Source organism: Narcine bancroftii, chromosome 6 (assembly GCF_036971445.1).
Source record: "Narcine bancroftii isolate sNarBan1 chromosome 6, sNarBan1.hap1, whole genome shotgun sequence".
NCBI lineage: Eukaryota > Metazoa > Chordata > Chondrichthyes > Torpediniformes > Narcinidae > Narcine > Narcine bancroftii.
In genome coordinates, this window is record NC_091474.1 from 140,435,545 (window position 1) to 140,456,708 (window position 21,164).

At 42.5% G+C, this 21,164-nt stretch overlaps 1 protein-coding gene and 1 long non-coding RNA gene across 3 annotated transcripts in view; one reads left to right on the plus strand and one right to left on the minus strand.

Annotated features, from left to right (window-relative positions):
• The window catches only part of LOC138736530 (myelin transcription factor 1-like protein), a 461,086-nt gene that overhangs the window by 149,912 nt on the left and 290,010 nt on the right, over positions 1–21,164 (minus strand). The gene's annotated exons all lie outside the window — the stretch shown is intronic.
• Positions 11,647–14,044, plus strand: LOC138736531 (uncharacterized). Of its 2 annotated transcripts, XR_011340354.1 has the most exons (3): positions 11,647–11,699; positions 11,825–11,988; positions 13,922–14,044. It is a non-coding gene; the product is annotated as an uncharacterized lncRNA (long non-coding RNA). The 2 variants fall into 2 exon arrangements; XR_011340353.1 differs by lacking the exon at positions 11,647–11,699 and having other exon boundaries at positions 11,706–11,988.

The following is a 21,164-nucleotide window of genomic DNA, read 5'->3' on the forward strand; positions in this document are numbered from 1 at the left end:
TCTACTAAATCTTGATCGATGTATTATGATCTTTTATTTAAACAAAATTAATCATGCCTATTTATACGATAATTGAGCATTTTGTACAGCACAGTTTGAGCCCTTCAGCTCCTATTGTTGTGCTTTATACATATATAAATGACTGTGGGAAAGTGGTAGCAGCAATAAAACACATAGGCACACAATTTATAAAGACCGTGGGAAAGTCGCAGTGGGGATGAAATACATGTGCACACACAAAGTGGGTAGATACAACAATCAAGAATATTTAGATATGTCTGCGAGAGACAGAGGGACGGGAAAGAGAGACAGAGAGAAAGAGGGAAAGAGAGAGAGTGATGGCAGACCTGCTCGCCCAGAATTCTGTGCGGCAGAGAAAGAGTGCTGCATGCACGGAGCACTCAGGCAGGGGTTTTTCTGCCGCACGGAATTCTGGGCGGGCAGGTCCACCATCACTCAATGCACCACTCAGACGTCACTGGTAGTGGATAAGCGCCCCTCTCCCTGGGGCTGCCTGATGGTGAGCGTGAAAGACCAGTAAATAGTGGGCTTGTGCGAACAGCTGTAACAGCTTCTTTAACTGATTTGTTGAATGGCCAATATACAGGTTAGCCAGTGTGAAAAAGCTTGAGTCATTAACATTCCCAATTACCCCTACCATAAAAGCAGGATGAAAGAAGGCTGGAATATTCACCACATGGTTATAATGTCAAAGTTCGATTACCATGCATTCAACAGACAGTACATGTCAAGCCAGATCACAGGGGCAGGATCACTAAACAATGGGCTGATTATGTGCATCAGTCCAGGGATACTCTGCGAATAGCACAGTAAGAGGCGTAAGTATAATGGTCCATGCAGAACAACAATGAGCCTGAAACAGCAGGAGCAGGATGATGATTAACCAGCAGCAGATTAAGTCACTGCTGGAAACAACATATTTTGCTTGTGGAGTTCTTTCTGAGAGCTCTCCTTAAGAGTACCATATAACCATTTTCAGAGCAGAAACAGGCCATGTCGGCCTTTCGAGTCCGCACCAGTTCACTAGAACAACTCCACTCGCTCAATCCTCCCGCTCTCCACCAGCAGACCATGTGCCTTCTTAACTACCCTATCTAGCTGGGAATCCACCTTCAAGGAACTCTGTACCATAACTCCAAGATCCCTCTATTAAATGCACAACATTCCAAGCTAAATTTGAGGCATTCACTAAATACAAGCTTTTTTTTAATGCTTAAAAAAAGTTATGCCTTTTGTTCCCTATCTGAAAGTTTTAACTGGATAAGTCATGGTTTCACTTCCATACAATAGAGCAAGTGAAGGTTAATGATTTGTGCAAAAACAGAAGTGCTGGATCTATACCGGATGTTTCATGCTCGAACCCTTCTTCAAGGTTAGCTGGGGAGAAGGGAGGAATGGGTAGGGGGACGGTGCACAGACCAACAGACAAAAGGTGTTAATTCGATATGGATGGCACACAGGAGAGAGGAGAGGGTAGAATTTACTGGGGGAGAGGAGGATGCTTTTGGCTCTGTGGAAGCAGAGCTGGGGGAAAGGAGGTAGAGGAAAAAGAAGAGAGGGATTAGGAACTTCTACACAGTTGCTGAGAAGCATAAAATTGGCACAAAATATTCTGCTCCGCTGGCAGTGTAAAAAAGTCCTGAAGGAATTGATTTGCTAAACCCCATCCCGTATTTTTTCCACCAAGACTCCTACACATTTTCACAGAACAGCTGCAGTGTAAATTGACCACAGGCATCCTATAAGAATCTGAGAATGAATATGACGTTCACCCTCTGACAAACACAGGAAGGCAGTGGAAAAGTGTTGTGTAAACCAGCATTCTGGAGGCAAGTGTGCAATTTTTTTTTACAGAATTTTTAGAGAAAGATACACCCTTTACACAGAGGATTCAAACTGGATATTATCTGCCTTTTGAGCGCATCATTTACCTGTGTGAAGGTGTTGAAGGCGGTTTGGAGGGGGGGTTTGAACTTACCTGGCATTTATCCGCCAAAGTACGTATGTCAGATGTGAAGTGACCCTGCACTACTCGTCCCACCTGTTTTGCTTTGGGAAGCCAGCTTGCTGTGTAAAAGTACTCACCGACCCGACTTTTCTTCTGTGTGACAGAGACAGGTTGGGTATACGGCAATAACGTGACTTTTCAGTGTAAAAAAAAGGGAAGAAGAGAGTGGGGGGGGGGGAGAGGGGGGAAAGGGAGAGGGAGAGGGAGAGATGGTTTTTAGTCTGCAATGTTGGGAAAATCATGGAAAGAATTAAAATAATTACTGCCCATGTGGTCATTCACACTGGGCGCCTTTTTAGACTGCAAGTACCTGAGTGCAACAGTGGCTGGACGTGCAGTAGGGTGGATGACTGCCAATTAATTTTTCCGGTACGATTTACACTGCAGGCTTCCTCCAAAATGTTGTAGGTGTCCTGCAGGATAAATCGCAGAGCAGGAATTGACTCAAAATTCCTGCACATTCCTTTTTAGACTGCCCGTATGGCAGCCAAATACTTTGATTGTCCCGTTACGTGCCTGCAGACTAAAAACCATACATGAGAAAGGGAGGTATTATGGAAACCGGAGAAGTCAACATTAATACCATCTGGTTGGAGGGTGCCTATCATTTCCCTATCATTCCTCACTATCTGTCTGAGTTATGTTTAGAGGTCACTAGAAAGCTAGATGAGAGGATATCCCTCAATATTATTTCCAGAGATACCCAATAAGATGCCAGAGATAACATTACATGAAATCTGAGTTATATTATGGCATTGGGTTAGTGAAGGACTGGAGAGAGGCCCAGCTATTAGATTCCCAAAAATTGTTTTCTCTTTCACTGATACAATTGATCAAAATTTTGTGACAAATCTGGATGGAACAATTGTTACACTTTTCACAGAAATCATCAAAATGAATTGCACCATGTTCAAGATATGGAAAACAGGCAGGCTAAATTGCAAGAAATATTTGTTCCAGATAAATGCCAGGCTATCCAACATCCTGGGGCCCACTATTGATTAGAACATCAATGGAACTGGCAAGATAAATATCAAGAGCTGGTCACAGGCAAGCTATTCTGAGGGGAGTGAATGTGATACCCCAAATATGGTTTTTTACACAGTCGCTGTGTTCCACAAAATTAATGCCATTTTCCTGGAACGCATGCTGTGTAAAAAGGTCGGAATGGGAATGAGAGTGCCATTCCCGTTCCTATATTTTACCTCGCAGACCCCTAGTAAATTTCCCGGAACGCCTGCAGTCTAAAGTTAACTGCAGGCATTCTGTGAACAATGGGTAATGAATAGCACGTATCAATGAGGCACTTTGCAAATCCCACCTCTTTAATGACCGCACTTCCAGTATTCTGCCTAAACCCACGTAAGGAAATGGAGATTTTGAGTTTTGAGTGTTGATGTGTGAGCGATCAATGCTGAGACATCAGACATTCTTCTGACTGGTAAATGCACGCAAATTCAATCTAAAAAATCAAAAGTCTTTTCACCATCAGGCATATGTCAGAGTGTGAAGAAATATTCTCACTTGCCTGAATGAACGCACTTCCAACAACTCTCAGTAAAAGCTTACAAGCAGGTCTGAGCAGCTCTCTTGTTTGCCATCCAATTACCCATTGTAAATATTCACTCCCTTTGCCGCTTCTGCTACTACACATTGGCTGCAATGTGTATCATTTACAAAATGCACTGCAGTTAATTAGCCAAGGCTTGTCTGACAGCACGTTCTAAACCCAAGACCATGATCACCAAGAAGGCAGCAGCAGGCAAGCATCCTCTCCAGGTTGTATACAATTAAAACCTTTACCATCAATCCTGGAACTCCCTATGTAGCAGCATTGAGAGAATACTGCAGGGGATCATGCCTTCTCATGGGCAATTAGGGAAGGGTAAACAATATCTAGTTCCTGAAAAATGAATATTAAAAAGTCAATCCATACACAGAAAATGGCCTTGATTCAATCCACCTTGCTCTCTCTGTCAACCAAACATAGAAAATATATTAATTCTAGCAAGATGAGCTGCACTATCTGTGCTTTGTATGGGGGGGATCTCGAGTGGATGGCAGGAGGATTGAGAGAATTGTCCCTTCTAAAATACTCTTATATGAATAGGAACTGTGAGGTAAATGGATGCCAAAATGACAAACTGCAGATTTAGCAGAAGGCCAGAAAACAAACTGCAGCAGTTCAGCCGAAAGCGGGCATGTGAATTTTCTGTGTTTTTTAAAATTGATTTTCCATGCTTTTAAATGATTTCTGCATTTTCACCCCAAGAGCGGTGGACCTGTTTGCCAGTAAAGGTGAGATCGGCACTGAATGTATTGTAGGGAGTAAGTTTTGGGTAGAGGAGTGAGGATGTTGCTGTGTATGTGGACTAACAACAGACAATAAGCCCTTTCATGCAGTGAAGAAACCCGACTCTAAAGGCAGAGATTCTCCGCCCTTACGTCGGGAGACTTAACTCTATGGCTAGCTGGCTCCAAGGCACCAAATGCAATCCCTCTCCAGGAAGGATCGCTCCACTGCCTCACATGAAAATACAGCCGCTGCAAGCAGCTGGCTAAGGGCGGGCTGATGACCTGGCAATGACACCGTCAGCCAGTAATCCATCTCTCGCCCACTCACTCACCCCTTTCCCTCCATGATCCCCATCGTCAGGCCCAGGAGCGGCCGGTGGGGGCCGTCAGGGCAGGAACTGTCAGGGGCTGGCCAGTGCAGGCTGTGACAGCCCCGCCGGATGATCTGGCACCTCAGCGGGCCGCTCTCTGCGGCTCAAAATACAGCAGAGCAATGACTGCCTTCCCTACCCAGAATTCCACACTCAGCTAGAACTGTTCTGGGAAACACAAAGCAGTTCTAGCTGCGTGGGGTTTTATGAATAGGGAAGACGGCCATTGCTCTGCTGTGTATTGATGACGAGTGGGGCTATGGCACCAGTTGATCCACCTCCATCAGCTCCGGAGGGCGCTACAAGGCACTGCTCAATATGAATGTGACACAGGAGCAGCCTTTTAGGGGTGCTCCATGAAAGGTAAGCTTATGTTTTCCCTCTGCAGGTGGAGACCTGACATGAAAGGGCCTAATAGCACAGCGCCAAGCTCAAAGACTCAGGTACAAATCTCTTGTGTGTTCCCAACCATGTGGTCCTCCCCTACCCCTTCCCCAGGAGTAGCCAGCCTAGGAATTCACAGCGACTCAATGGTGGTGGGTGGTGCAGGCTTGGGTTGCGACGCCTGTCAAATAGCCCAGTGACATGGACGGTAACCTGCAGAGAAATAAGAGCCACTTGGTAAGAGGGCTCACTCGACCGGACACAAGACCTATTTGAATGGGGGCGGAGAAAGTAAAACAAAGATCAAGTTAATCAAAGACAGAGTCATTTTACCAGAATCTAGCATGTTGGAGACAATGATTGTAATTTAACAAAATAAATACCCAATAAAGCTACCACATGCTTACCTGGTGACCCTGCTTATCATTATGTACGAATATACGATGTATGATATAAGCAGAACCTATTTGGAGATTACTTTTCTGTTCCTCAGTAAAACAATCACCTCCTCTGGATGTCAGGCTAAAAGAAGGAAAAGAGCCTTTTGGCTGAATGTGACACAGGACATGTATATATTATAAAATTCATCCTGAATTTCATATTTGAAGGTAAAGAGCAGATTTGAATGGTGTTGTCCTCGATTTCTTTTCACACTTTTAATCCCAGTCCATTGCACCTGTCTGTGTGGACTCATTGTCCTGACACAGTCTATTAGACAATGTGCAAAATCCACATTAAAATCCCACAGCAGATTAAAGCCCCCGTTCACCCACAATCTCACCGTAACTCCTCTCCCCATCCCCACCTCAACATCCACTGTTAAATTTCCCATTAGTTAAAATACCCTATATGTTTATTTTGCCTTTAGGGTTTTGTTTTTACACAGAGGTGCTCCGGTGAGCTCCGGCTGAACTGGTTACTGCTTGGGGCAAGTTGGCAAGGATACTGCTTGGCATGCTGGGTGCTAATTATGGGCATAGGTTTGAGCATTGGTCACGCAGGTACTGTCTGGTGATGTGGAAGGTGCTTAGAGTCTGGGTATAGATGGTAGTGTCTGTCTGTCTGATATACTGTACTCTCTGTAAAAAAAAGAATCTATTGATTTTGTTTAAAATAACTAGTTTTTTTTAATGGCTTTAAACAGGTAATTTTGTGTGTACATTTTTAAAAGTTTTCCAAATGGGGGCACTGACCCCCAAATCCTCCCCCCCCCACACCGTAAGGGCCACTGTGCCCCCTTGACCCCTGCTGTACACCTCACGCAAGTGCTTGTCACTTTTCCTGTTTCTTTTTTTACTCATTCACGTGCCTGCGAAAAGGCCGAAAGAGGAGAGCAACAAGGGCTCCGGCCATGAAGCCATGAATTTCCTTATTTAATCATCTTATAGTCTGGTAATGTGTGCAGCTCCTAGGATGAAGTTACAGTGATCAGTCGCCTGCTGCCACAGAGGAGGACCACGCTACCTAATAATCTCACCCAGGTCCCAGGAGGGCTTCCCGGGTGCTGCAACTTGAAAGCGCCTATTGATAATGAAACTCATCAGAAATGTTGAACTTGTGGCCTCCAGCACATTCAGACAGCTTTACATGACCATTAACTACACATCACAATCTAAAATGCATCAAGGCATATTCAACATCACAACCGCTCTCCAGTCAAGGACTGGGAATTATTCTCCTTGACCTTGGATAGAGGATATGACAAAGCCATGCAAATTTGCAGAGACATGTATAGCAGGATCAAGAGATAATGTGCTACAGACATGTAGTGTTATAGATTTATGAAGACCAGTATAACCAGAGGAAGTTTGGGCTAGTTTCAACGTTGCTCTCTCTATTGAAGGAGTTGCATTGTCAAAAGTGACATTTACCAGCTACAAGGAAAATAAAATGATGGCACCAAATTGGTGGGAAATCTATTCCATATTTGATGACAAACATCAACCCCACACTGCCTTGTAGGTCTTCCATTTGAACCTGTGTGCTGCAAATGAAATTAGGCAGGTAGGTAGCAGATTTGAAAAGAAGAGGCTCAGAAGTTGTAAACTCCTGATTGCTCTCGATGCCACAGGCTACGAAGTATATGAACTGAATGTTAGGTCAAATGAATGTGTGGCTGGAGAGATGGTGCAGGTTAAAGGGCTTTGGATGTCTTGGTCACCAATATGGTTTCAGGAATAGGTGGGACCTTGCTTCTGATAATATTCTTAGAGTGATTTCATTGATCAACACTTCATGTCAGCAACCTAACCTATCAATGGTAGTTGCATTAGGTGCTGAAAAAGCCTTTGATAGGGTTGAATGGAAATTTTTATTTAAAGTCTTGGAGAAATATAAGTTTGGACCCTTTTTTATTGTTTAGGTGAAGGCATTATATAATAATCCTGTAGCTAGGGTGGCGACAAATGGTCAAACCTCTTCTTTCTTTAATTTATCACGTTGAACTCGTCAAGGCTGTCCTCTGTTGCCAGCTCTCTTTGGGTTGGTCACTGAACCATTAGCTCAAGCTATTAGGCAGAATGAGAATATTAGAGGAATGAGAATAGCAGATGATGAGTATAAGATTAATCTATTTGCTGATGATGCTTTGATATATTCAACTAATCTGGAATGATCTTTAATTTACTTGCAAGAAGGTATAGAACAATGTGGTAAATTATTAGGATATAAAGTGAACTGGGATAAAAGTGAAATATTACTAATTTCTGAAGGAAACTAAGACCAGTGTAGACAAATAACTCCGTTGGACTGATAAAATTAAGTATTTAGGGATAATGATTGATGTAAATATTCAATCGTTGTATAATTTAAATTATATATCATTAATGAGAAAGATTAAAACTGATTTGATTAAATGGAAGGATATAGTTTTGTCATCAATAGGTCGAGTAAACTGTATTAAGATGAATATCTTTCCACAAATTCAATATCTTTTTCAATCAATTCCTTGTTCTCTTTTGAAATATTTTTTTCAAGACTTAAATAAAGTAGTTTGAGAATTTCTATGGAAGGGGAAATTAGCTAGAGTAATGAAATATTCTTTTGGAGGTTTGCAATGATCCCATTTTAAAAATTATTATGAAGCAGCTCAATTAAGATTTATTAATCATATGTTAGATGTTTTGTGGCTCCCCTAGTTGGGCTAGGGTAGAATTGGCTGGTATATTGGAACCTTGTCCACATCAATTTGTATTTGAATCGAATTCTGTTTTATTACAGAGATAAAATGTACCGATTTTGAAACATTTGTTAGGGATTTGGACCAAAAGGAATTTATTAATAGGCTCAAAAGGTAAAATATCGGTTCAGACCTCAATACATCAAAATAAATTGATTGCTTTTTCATTGAATAACAGATTTTTTTATAAATTGGCAGATTAAAGGAATATAGTTTTGAAGAGGGTAAATTTTTAACATTTAATCAACTTAGAGAGAAATTTGGAATTTCAGTGAATTCTTTGTTTGTTTATTATCAAATTAGAGCATTAGTGAAAGATAATTTTGGAAGAGAAATGAAAATTCCTAAGTTAACAAAATTTGAGTTTATGATTTCTCATTTTTCAGATAAGGGTTTTATTTCAGAGATGTATGCATTGTTACAAGATACTATGGATAAAATAAATTTAGATAAATCCAGGATTAAATGGGAAAATAATTTAATTTGTGATATTAATCAGGCCGACTGGGAGATGATGTGTTTTGATGGTGTGAATAAATTGCTTGAAGTAAGATATAGTAAGATTAATTATAATTTTTTGCATCAGTTATATTTAACCCCTGAGAAATTTAGAAAATATGGATTTAGTAATTCAGAGTTGTGTTTTAGATGTAGATCATGTGTTGGAACATTTTTTACATTCTGTTTGGCTTTGTGATGAAGTTCAATCATTTTGGTATAAAATTAGGGATTTTTTCCAAAATTTGTTTAAAATTCAATTTTTATTAGATCCAAATTTTTTTTTGTTGGGTTATATTGTTCCATTTATGGACTTGGGGTTAGATAAGTTTCAGACAGCAATTTTATGTTTAGCATTGACGTTAGTGCGTAAATGTGTCACGACTTCTTGGAAAGATGAAGTTGAGATAAATATAAATTGTTGGCATAATGAGTTGAGTTCCTGTATTTATATGGAGAAAATAACATATAATTTGCATGATAATTATGATTTTTTTTGTTAAGATGTGGTCGCCTTATTTGAAATGTATGAATTTAGTAATATCTTAAATTGTTGTATGTATTTTTTCCCTATTTTTTAATGCTTCTCTTGTGGGATCTGTTGAGGGTGGGGGGAGGGGTGGGATAGTTGTAGTTCTCATTTTAATATTAATGATTTTATAAAAGTTTTTGTTTTGAAAATATTAAATAAAGTTTTTTTAAAAAGGAATAGGTGGGACCAGAACAGTTCACACAGCTTGTACCTAAATCAGAACACATCCAACATTCTTGCAGATGCATTTGCTAGAGGTCTTGGGGAGAGTTCACAGAAACTTAGTAGAGGAAACAGGTTTAGTAGCTCTCAAAGGGAAGGACTCTGAACACAGTTTTGGTCTGGAAGGATTTTATTTACAGAAGTGTTGGAAATGGTAAAGATGCAGCGTGTGCGCGTGCGCGCACACACACACACACACTCACACACACACACACACACACACACACACACACACACACAAGGTTTACAGCAGCCATGGGAAAGTAATAGCAGTAATAGCAGACAATTAATAATGAATGTGGGAAAATAGCATGGGGAAAAAATACACACAGACACACACAATGAACTGGTACAGACAATGATCAAGGAAAAAATACTACAATGCCCCATCATCCCTTGACTCAGTGCAGGCACAGCTTTATGCTACAAGGGACACTAATTAAATGCTCCCAACCCTTTTAACAGCGCACATCTTGTCAACAGTTTTTCCAGTGCCCCTCCACCTTTCTAGGCCTGGAGTAAAGCTGACAAAAAGGGAGAACAAAGAACATATGGCACCTTTATAGTACTGGAGGGTCTAGCCCAACTCATTAGCAGGGTCAATCCAGTTATAACAGCCAATGGCCCAAGGCCAATTACAAGCATGCTGGAGAGGCCAGTCCAGGTAATTTACATGGGTAAACAGCAAGGTGTGCTCTATTGCGTAGGGTGGAATCAAACCTTGATTGGCAGCTGGTGTGCCCTCCAACTATGTAGGGGGAAGGCACAACCCTTCCCAATACAATCCACCCCTCTGAAGTCACACCACTCATCAATCATGAAACAATCAATAACTCTATGCATATGTTCTAAGAAAAAACAAAAAGACATGCTTAAAAACAATACTAATCAAGTGGGTCAATATTGTCTTCTGAATGCTGGACAAGGCATATAGTCAAATTCAATGGTAATACCTCACCAGCCCCCCACCCCTGACCAAACAGGGACACTGTGTTAGCGATGGGGCAGGGTGCAGTGGGAGCTGCTCCCCAGTGTCAGAGAGGAGGGTAGAAAAAGGAATTTGTTTGGTCACCAACTCAGAAACCTGGTATCTCCGGCTTAGCTGGCAAATTTGAGCACCCTTACCACCAACGTCTGTGAGCAGGCAGTGCAAGGTCATCCATCAGGTGCCAGAGCCCTCTCTTGTCTTGCGCATCCTGCGCTTTGGCCTCATGCTTGGGTACTCCCTATGCACAGAGCCTAGATGCCTCTCACCATGCTATTCCATGGTGAGGCAGGGGGCAGGCATACATCCAGGGTGTACCTGGGGGTGCCCGTTTTTCTGGGCAGACGTTTGACAATAGGATGCCATTTCCACGTGTTCTCTTTCAATTGGTGCCCCAAGTGCCTGTGTTGGATCCCTGTAACGATAGCCAGGAGGAGTCAGGACAGAAAGTTAGCCATTTTAGTTTCTTTAAATAAAAGCTTCCACAGCCCCCACCCCTCCCTGTTAATGGGAGTTCTAGGGTGATGCTGTCATTGTGAAACAAAATATATACAATGTTTCCTGGTCTGATCAATGCAGGTTAACTTACAAACTGTAACTTTGCATCCACAGACTGCGATTATGTATCTATAAATTGTATGTTCAGTTCTTCTGCGTGTGCACATTATGCATAGTAAAAACCACAGCTAAGGGTGCCATTAAAAAAAATCCATTGCAAAAGCTTTCTAAGTTAGAATGTCCAGTGATAAAGTTTCCATAGCAACAGCTGTTCTCTTGCTGAAACTATTTTGCATAATACATGGCAAACTACTGATCAGTCAGTAGTCAGTTCAGCGTCACAGTACAGGTGCTAGCAAAATCATAAGCGACCCTGAGGAAACTGTTGGCTGATGCCCCACTATCAAATGGATCGTAGCGAGTGGCAGCACCAGGCAGAAATTTTGTCCAGAAGCCTAGCGGGACTTTGCACCCTCGCATTTTCTGCCAGAGGTTCCACCCAGCGACTGCCTCACTGGCCGAGATCTGTAATTTAAAAGGAATACCTGCCTGGAGGTTGGGGGTGGGGGGGGGGGGGGTGAGTGGCAGTGCTTGTTCAACAGCTTGCTTTGCTGTGTCATAAATGGCCTATTGTTCTGGTCCCCATAGGAATGTGGTTTTCTAACAGGAGACCCTATGGGGTGGTTTAAACAGCATGGTAAAGTGAGGTATGTGCTTCTGCCAATAACTTAGGAGATCCACAATGCTCTGGGCATCTGCTTTATTTGATAGGATGGCAAAATTCAAAGTTTCATTCTTGGCAGTTTCAGACTAAGCACCATTGTATTCCCAGAAACAGGATATTCTGCCTGGGGCACTGGACCTTTTCAATATTACTCAGCCAGCCCCGATTCCTGAGGGGGGAGATGAGTATGTGAAGGGCCTCTGAAACAATGGAAGAATGGACAATTGACACCTCTGGGAGGTTGTGCATCGCAGGAGGTGAAACTGTGGCAGGTAGTGGGACTATAGAATGTATCTTGTCTTTTATCCTAAGTAACTGCAAATTGATCTTGTGAGTTGAAATGGAGAGGAACAGAAGACAAAGCATTCTTGTTGCAGGGTCTGTCCTGAGGGCTACAGATAATCTTGGAGGGAGGGAGGACTACAACTGGTTCTCCTTTGCCTGTCTCCACTACAATTGTAGCCCATGCAACCGGAACGTAAACTTGCCCCTGTTAGCCACTGTTCCTTTAAACCACAGATCCCTAGAATCTGTTAAAGGTACATGTGCCCTCAGGTCCCCAGGCAAGAGTGGGCAATAGAACAAATGGGTCAGGGGGCCTGGCCTTCATCCTATAGGAGGGTGGTGGGGGTCTGACACGTCAGGGGTGAGGGTTCCTGCTGGTGCAGATGGGATAGTTCCTGTTTCAGCAGGTCTCTGAACTCAGCCTTGAGGGCAGCAGATATTGTTTCAAGTAAGGGAGAAGCAGAGACAGGGGCAACCCTAGGCTTTATCCCAGGGTAGTTGTAGGTTTTCCTTTGGCCAGATTTCACCCTGCAAAGCTCTTTCCACGGGGCATAAATGGCAGAGGAGAGGATCCCACCTATGTTGGCACGGTCAACCCCTGTACACAGCAGATACAAGTACAGCTGCCTATGTGTAAAGCAAGGAGGGAATATGTTTCCAGCCCTTACTGCTGCCCTACGGACCTGGGTGGGTGCCTTCCGCTGCATGCATTCTAGTCCCTCCAGGAGGGTGATGGCATCCCTCACAGCCTTCCCATTAGCCAGTGCCATGAGGGGCAGGACCACTGACTTTAAATTGGTGACCAGATATCCTGCTAGCATGCTGGTCCCTTGTGTATCTTCTAAAAAATTATGGTCGCAGGCTCCTGGGTAGATGCTATTAACCAGAGTCCACTGGATGCCCTCACTGACTGTACCCCATTGCAGGTGCCCATGCAGATCCAACTCCAGGAGAGCGGGTACCGTACTCTCATCGTGGTCACTACCCGATCCCAGGTAGTGCTTTCCCGGATCTCTGGCTGTGGTCCCTGAATGGCATTGTTGATGCTTCGTTGGTCAGAAAGGCTCCCCAGGGTGCTTGCCTCTTGATAAGAGAGGCTAAGTTGGGGGCCCCCTCATCCCACAGCCAGAGCAGCCATGCGGCCAGGTGCCCACTCAGCCATTGGTGATACCGATCTGCCAGCTGAGTCAGCTCCTTTGTGGAGAAATCCTGGTTTTCTGTGGTCTAGGAGTGACCATAAGCATGCCCCTCTGTAGCTTGGTCATCCCATCCACCTCCTCCTCTCTGTGGTAGTGATGGGTCGAGTGTGCAGGGGTTTGGGTGCATAAGGGGCAGAGTGCTTGTGGGATCTAGGCTCCTCGGGCACCCCCTCCTCGACATTGTTAAACAATGCACATATTACCAACAGTTTCTACAATGCCCTTCCACATTCTAGGCCCAGAGTAAAGCAGGGTGGTCCCAAGCTGGCAAAAAGTGAGAACAAAGAACACATGGCACCTTTATAGTGCTGGAGGGTCCAACCCAGCTCATTGGCAGGATAATTGGCTCAGTGTTAGGTGGATTATCTAATTACAACAGCCAATGGCCCAAGGCCAAGTACAGGCAGGCTGGAGAGTCCAGTCCAGGTAATTTACATGGATAGAAGGTGTGCACTAATGGATGGGGTGGAGCCAAACTTTAATTGGCAGCGGGTTTGTCCTCTGACTAGGTTGGGCACTGCTGTCATGTGACAGCCATAACCCTTCCCAATGCAAGTGTAAGAGTACAATATGGGCCAGAAACAGAGAAGGAAAAATCTTCAGGCAGATGGGAGGAATGGAAGGTTGGAATACATCCATTTTAATGCAAGGTGCTGGAAAATGCTGACAAACTGTGGGCAATGATTAACACATGGTAAAATTATTGTTATTGTTGTCACAGAGGTTAAAAGGAAGGCTGGACCGGCAACTCAACAAATTATCAGCAATCTCAATGAACCAGAGCAAGGTTGGATCTTCATGTATGCTTTACCTCTTCAATAAATAAATCCCAGTTCAAGCTGCACAGATTTGGACCCAAAGGGGAGGTAGTGTGTTTGAGGAGGCAAAGCCACAGTCATCCTGGGGAGAGATGAGGCGGTGCAAACAATTACATTAGATTAGATTTAACTTTATTGTCATTGACCCAAGTAAAATACAAAGCCAATGAAATACAATTAGCACCCAATCAGAAGTTTAAAAAATAGTGCTCTATACAAATAACTACGTGCAAATAAAAACAAGCGCATTCAGCAAGCAATGATAAAAGTACTGACAGTACAATGTGAGTGCAGTACCATTCAGTGTTGTGATTTAAGGCTCAGTAGGGTCACAGCCTTGGGGGGAAAAAGCTCTTCTTGAACCTGCTGGTTCGAGAGTGAAGATTCCTGTAGTACCCTCCGGATTGAAAAGTAAAAAAATCCATCGTTTGGGTGAGATCCATCCTTGATAATGCTTTCACCCTGTCCAGGCAGCGTTTCTGATAAATGTTCTCAATGGTAGACAATTGGATGCTGATAATCAGATGGGCAGTTTTCACCACCCACTGAAATGCTTCACAGTCTGATACGAGATAATTGCCATACCACACTGAGATGCCATAAGTAAGTATGCTCTCAAGGGTACAGTGACAGAATGGTGACTGAATAGAATAGGAACCTGCTTTCCTCCATCATGGAACCCACTCTGTTCTCTTGGAAGGTCAAAGGATGGATCCTCTGGTCTTTTGCACAATTGTATCTGTGGTGGCAGGTTGTGTACAAATTGGTTGCCCATTGCTTCCAGTTCAACTGTAACTATCCAGAGCTACTTCACTGGCTATAAAGTGTGTATTTGGATGGTACTAAGGTTTGGTAGGATACCAAATAAATGGCAATGATTATTGATTGAAGAATAGTTCAGAGACGTCCAGCAAATATGATGAAAGAGAGAGGGGGAAAATATTTAAACAAGAACTTCCCCAATGAAGGGCTAGTGCCCAAAATGCTGGTTGCCCTTTTATTCCCATGGATGATGCATGGCCCTATGAGTTTCTCCAGCATGTTTGGGTATTGCAGGGGATAATAGCTGGTTCTGCAAAAGTTTCACGAATGAGAAGTCAGAAGGTGAGTTGATAGCGCAGGGATTAAATGGTTAGATTTGGAAGACAAAAAAATGAAGTGCATGGGGAGCACTGCCTACCACCGACAGTGCCAATTCTATGGTGCAGATTGGCTGCAGGTGTCCTTGCAACAGATGGTGTGGCTCACAAACTGACTTCCTGTTGTTCTACAACCTGCTCAGTCCATTCCTCTTGGTTACTGCCACTGTAGGTGGACTGAATCTTGTTTGTATAACTGATGACATCTCGGCAGGTGCAACACATCTTACTGATCTGCCTTCTCTGATCCTTTTTATATCTTATTTCTTTCTGTAGCACTCAAAGCATGAAATACTAAGGGGGGATTGCTTTCCAACCTGCCCTCAATAACAGCAAGCAAGCAGCATTTTGTGTAGATCTTGGTGTATCATTAACCCCTTTTACACTTGTGTCCCACTAAATCAGCATCCCAGGATAGGAATGGTGTTTTTGTTGTTCACACCTGACCACTCTTAACTGGGACACTGCATGCATTCACACTTGAAAGGAGCCAACCCTGAGTTTAAGAATGTTCTATCTTCTAACGGTGGCGTCATGATGTATCGACCAATGATGGACCTGCCCAAATTCTGATCAAAGTGTTATGATCTGATATTCATAAAAAATTAATCATGCCTAATTATTACATAATTAAGTTTTATATACTGCACAGTATGAGTCTTACAGCCCCTGTTGTGATTCTGTCAACCTATATAAACCTTTATTAGGGACTGTGGGAAAATGCTAGCAATAAATAGCAATGGCGGACAATTTTTAAATAGTGTGGGAAAGTTGATAGCACTATAGCACACAATTTATAAAGACCATGGGAAAGTTGGTAGTGCAATCACGCACAATATAAATTCTATGGCAAAAAGCAATGGTGGAACTGCCTTCCCTTCTGTGCAGCAGAGAAAAGGCTGTATGCACAGCTGCATGCATGGAGCACTCATGGGTTTCTCAACCACATGGCATTCTGGGAAATTAGGTCTGCCATTGCTTTTTTTCCCCCACTGTCTTTATAAATTTTGCGCTATAGAGCTACCAACTTTCCCACGCTGTTTAAAAATTGTCTGCTATTGCTAATTATTTTTTCTCTTTCTCTCTCCTGCTGAAATTTCCCACAGCAAAATTTATACCTTCATTTTAATCTTTTCTTCCTTCACATTCCTGCACTCACAAAAACTTGGGTCTTGACTATTCCAGAATGCAATGACCCGGTTCTACACAAGCATGATTGCAACACTGGCATCTGCAGATGGCAGGGATTGTTCTAGGGGTCAAGGCAGTCTATCCCTGGAGTGAGATGACGTCATCTCATGCCAGCATTGAGAAGATTTTGCTTTCACACTAGACTTTTTTTGGCTGATTGGCCTTTAATTCCTGGGACCACTTACAAGTGTGAAAGGGGCAATTGAAAATAGGGAGAAGAACTAGCTACAGGATGTCCTTGTTCTGCAGAACTCTTGGAAAGAACTTCTGCTGTGCCATGTTATCCTGTGACTCTAGGGCCTTTCATGCCAATCCTCCACCTGCAGGCCGACTATAAATACTGGAAGTAAAAAATATAAACTTACCTATCATGGGGCAGCCCTAAAAGGCTGCTCTTGTGTCACATTCATGTTGAGCGGCGCCTCGAAGCGCCTTCCGGAGCTGAGGCAGTGGGGCAATTGGTGCCATGGCGCCACCTGTCATAAATACACGGCAGAGCAATGACCATCTTCCCTACCTATATTCTCCCACACAGCTGAAACCATTCTGTATTCCCCAGAATGGTTCCAGCTGCGTGGGGAATTATGGGTAAGGAAGACGGTCATTGCTCTGCTGCGTTTTGGCCTGGTGAGTTGCCGGAGCGGCTGGTGGGGGTTTCACAGGCCGCACCAGCTGCCCCCTGACAGCCTCCTCTGGCCGACCCCAACCTGACTGCTCCTGTCGCCCCCTGCTGGGCGCCCCAGATCTGACAGCTGGCTGCTGGCCACCTGACCTAACAGCTCCTGACTTGATGGCTCCTGCAGGCCACCCTTGCCCTGAGAGTGTCATGGAGGGAGAGGAGTGAGTGGGTGGGAGAGAGAAGGGAGATGGGTTGCTTGCTGACTGTGTCAGTGTGACATCATCAGCCTTCCCCTAGCCAGCCAGCTGCTAGCAGCAGCTGTACATTAATGTGAGGCGGTGGAATGTTGCGCTCCACCAATGATCCTTCCCGTAGAGGGATTGCAGTCAGCGCTTTCACAGAGGTAAGTCTTCAGACGTAAGCATGGAGAATATCTGCCTTACAATCAGGCTTTTTCATTGGGTGAAAGGACCTACTGATAACAATGCTTCAACATCTCTCATATAAACACGCCCTACATATTTTGATTCAACCCTTATTTACTGTAAAAAGGCTACAAATGTTCAATGGAAAAAGAAAGATTTAAAAAACATGCAAAAGGCATTTTCTTTCTACTTTTTAATTGAGATTCTAAATGACTATATTTTCACATTAAGACAATAGTTAGGAGCTTTCATTTTATTACCATGCTTTATGTGTATATACTCAGAAAGCATGGCAGTAATTAACACCAAAGTGGATCCCACAACGACTGTATCTGAGGTGCATTTTTTTTTGAAGGAACTTTAGTGAAGAAAAAATGTCATAATCCCAACTGCCTAAATTCAACCAGAAATAGCAGTGACGCCAAGCAGAAAACACTCCTCTGTTCACCCTCTCTTTTGTATCAACTTATAACACTCCTTCAGCTCATTAGTAGATTGACCTTTAACATCGAAAAGAATAAGCCTGGAGGCCTTTGTTCCATCTGCAGAGCTGACCAGACGAACAGGCTCTGTGCAAATTGTATCCTGGCTTCGCAGTCAGTCAAGATTATAATATTTCACAGCTGGATTGCTAAGTACTTTACTTGCTAGTTGTTGAGTGACTCAACACCTTGATTGCATATGTGTCATGAATGGCAATGTCATGCATAGTTATCACAGCAGTTATCAGAGTAAAAAAAATTGGTGTTCGAGGCAATGCACCAAAACTAAGCAAATCTAGACCCTTGAGCAATATACAAACACACTGGAGAAACTCAGCAGGTCCAAAATTTTGGTGACTCTTTATTCCTGGGATGCTGTGACCTACTGAGTTTCTCTTTATTTTGCACCCACTGTTCCCTCTAAGCCGTGCGCATGTGCGTGCACACTCGTTTTGCAACCAGTGCACAAAGGAAATGAAAACATGCACAAAAGGTTAGTTACCTAAAATAATGTAACACTAAATAATTATTCTTATTGAAATGCAATCATATTTGTAATATATTAAAACATGCCAATACAGATTTATTAGCCATGAGAGATAGGCTGTGCCAAAATGATCTTGAAGTAATTTCAAGTTTACATTTACACAAGCATTCAATGCGCACACACCTTTGGCACAGGGGAAAAAAAAATTGTACAACATCATATTTTTTGCACACACTGACTACTAAAAATGAGAGGGACATCGCTTGCACTTCCCCCAGCATCTGCAGACTTTCTGGTTTAAAATCTCAAGTCTTTTCTTCACATATTTGCAACATAAAACAAGTATGGATTAGGGACTGGTGTAGGGTTAGTGTAAATGGGTGCTTGAGGAGCGGAAGGGTCTGTTCCCATCCTGAATTATTCCATGACTATGAACCTATTAAATATGTAAAATTGAACAGGAACTGAGACAGAACAATCAAGTTTTATAATTTTTAATATCATGAGGTTTTTATGACCATACCATAAGATAACACCAGTAACTTGAAGAGGTTTGTCTTTCTTCTGTGGTCACCAAGATCTTATTAAATATTAATTTTAAGTCACTGATGCCTTAAATATTGAATAAAAAGAATAATAAACAAATAATATCCTGCAATCCATTATTGATAGTAGCGGCCCACGTACGGCGACGCGAACCAGCCTGAAAAATAACCGACGAACACGGTGACCGCACGATCTGGGGCGGGGGGGGTGGACCCCGGCTATCGTCCCAGGTGACCTCTGTACGGCAGGAAGACAGAGAACTCTGGCAGGAACTCTGGCCAACCCGAGATCATCACTCTGATGACATGGGACCCTGACGTCAGTGCCAGGGGCCCATATAAGCAGAGCTGCCAGCGCAATAAATCAGTCTTCAATTTCGTCTCCTCGTGTGTGTGTCTTCCTTTCACACTTGACGTACCGTGTACGGTACAATAAATTATTTTGGGAACTCAATTAAAACAGCAGACATATTGCATCACATTTTAAATAGTGAGAGTCAAATTTCAAGATATTTTCTTCATCAATATATTGAGATAAGTATTCCTGTAATTAGTAAGGGTCTGTAATTTTCTTTTAAAAATAAATAGGGTGACAATTTTATGTTTGCATCCACACATAGATCTTTCATATATTGAAGGTGCCATATTTAATCCTGAATATCCTATATTATTTGTTTTGATTGATTTGAGCATCCAAAAATTGACAAACAAATACTTTATTCAACAGTCAACAGTCCCCACAAAACTTACTAGGCAAGTCATTCAGTTTTTATTTCATGACTAGCCATCCCATATGAACAGCAAATTTTCACAAAAAAACAAATCCAAATGGTTTAAAGATGTGTTTTGAGTCATGATTATATCTGTCTGAATCATCAGAAACTGGTTTTTATCATGGAAAGAAGTCATTTGACCAAACTAGTCTATCTATAACCAATGAAAGAGCAGGAGCGATCCTAATAGTCCTGTTCTCCCAGCAACTCCTATAGCTTTGCAAATTCAAATCATCATGTTCAAAAATATCAGGATCAGATCAATCATTAAACAAGAAATCCATTCTCTTTGAGGAATCCCTGGAAAAACTAACCTTGGCAGGCCTAACCCTTTCTCAGAAGCTTGCTGCTGGAACCCTATGAAGATCCCCTGTTAATTAAATTTTCCTGCTGATGTTTTGAGGTGCTCTGAACATATTCCATCTTACAGCTTTTCCTGCAAATGATTAGGTTTCACCATGCTGCTGTACCTTCAAAGCCATCCCATTCCCTGAACTAAGAACAAAAAGTGCTGCAGTTACTCAGCAGATCAGATAACATCTGGAGAGAAAGGATGAAGGCTTCTGTTGAAAGATGATTGAATTTCAATGTAAACTCTGTTTTATTCTGGGCGAGTTATATCTGACTTGCTGAGTATTTTTAGCACTTTTGGTTTTTAACTCTATTTCTGACATTTTCAGCTTTTCCTTTTTTTTATTTCACGAATAATGTGCTTACAGTACTTAAATGCTTCACACCATCTTTCAGGTCCAATATGACCAAGGTTTGGGCTGAGATTAATATTAGCGCAAGTAGAGCAATTTTCTTCTCACTTCCCGATTAATTGTATCCCTCAATGAGTTGTACTAAAATAGAGAATACTAATTTAGTGAGATTTTGCTGTGAACAATATGTCTGCTGAAAAATAACTGCATTTAAAATACATTTCACTGAAAGCAAAGCAGTTTGGTACATATAATTGGCATCAAGATCGTAAATAAGTAGTCTGATTCCCATCCTGATGCATGGTAGCATGCCGTACACAACAGGGCTTAACAAATTGCACAGGATTCCCTTTTGTACCCTCTCGACCCATTCTGGCCCTGATCACTCTCCCACCTTCTCTTCCCATTCTATCAACCTTTAGTGCTGCCGAATTTCCTCCCAACTCGAGCATGAACATGAGCTCTTGGTTGATTATAGAAAACAAGTTGACAAGCACACCATGGCCTACTGAGAACAAAGAGAGTCTAGTTGTAGCATGGGTCTAAAATATATCTTTACAGATGAGCTGTAGAGTGATTGATTAAATTCCTGTAAATAAAATATTCTTAGACAATTTTAAGAAGATGCAAGCTAAGCATCAAAGCAGAGTAATGTGAGAGATGTAGTTCAGCACCTACTGTTCAGATGAACAAAGTGATATATTGTAAAGCCATTTTCAGTTAAGAAGAATAGTTCATGATACCATAGTAACATCATAAAGTGTGTCCTCAAGAAGGTGTT